Source organism: Penaeus monodon, chromosome 23 (assembly GCF_015228065.2).
Source record: "Penaeus monodon isolate SGIC_2016 chromosome 23, NSTDA_Pmon_1, whole genome shotgun sequence".
NCBI lineage: Eukaryota > Metazoa > Arthropoda > Malacostraca > Decapoda > Penaeidae > Penaeus > Penaeus monodon.
The window spans coordinates 16,359,917-16,360,246 of record NC_051408.1 but is presented as its reverse complement, the minus strand read 5'-3'; positions in this window follow the sequence as shown (position 1 = coordinate 16,360,246).

Here is a 330-nt window from a genome sequence, read left to right as displayed (position 1 = left end):
GATGCATTAGTAAAGTAAGAGACAAAGGCGGCTGGATAAAAGGCGCGCCCGACGGCCACCGGGAATCAGATACAAACAAGCAAGCCGCACACACAGTAGCCTAAATCAAGTGTTAATTAAGCACATCCTTCTTGCTCGCGACGGCGCCGCTGACCTGTTGATCCCGTGGCTGCTTGGCCTGCATGCAAGCGGCCCTCATTGCACCGGCACAGTGCACATCATGCTGCTTCATTGCACGCGAACGCCGGTCAATGCGAGGTGATAAGAGCCGCCGGCATTCGGCCGACATGAGTGGGCTTGATGCGGCTTCCCTGAGTTATGCGCCGGCCT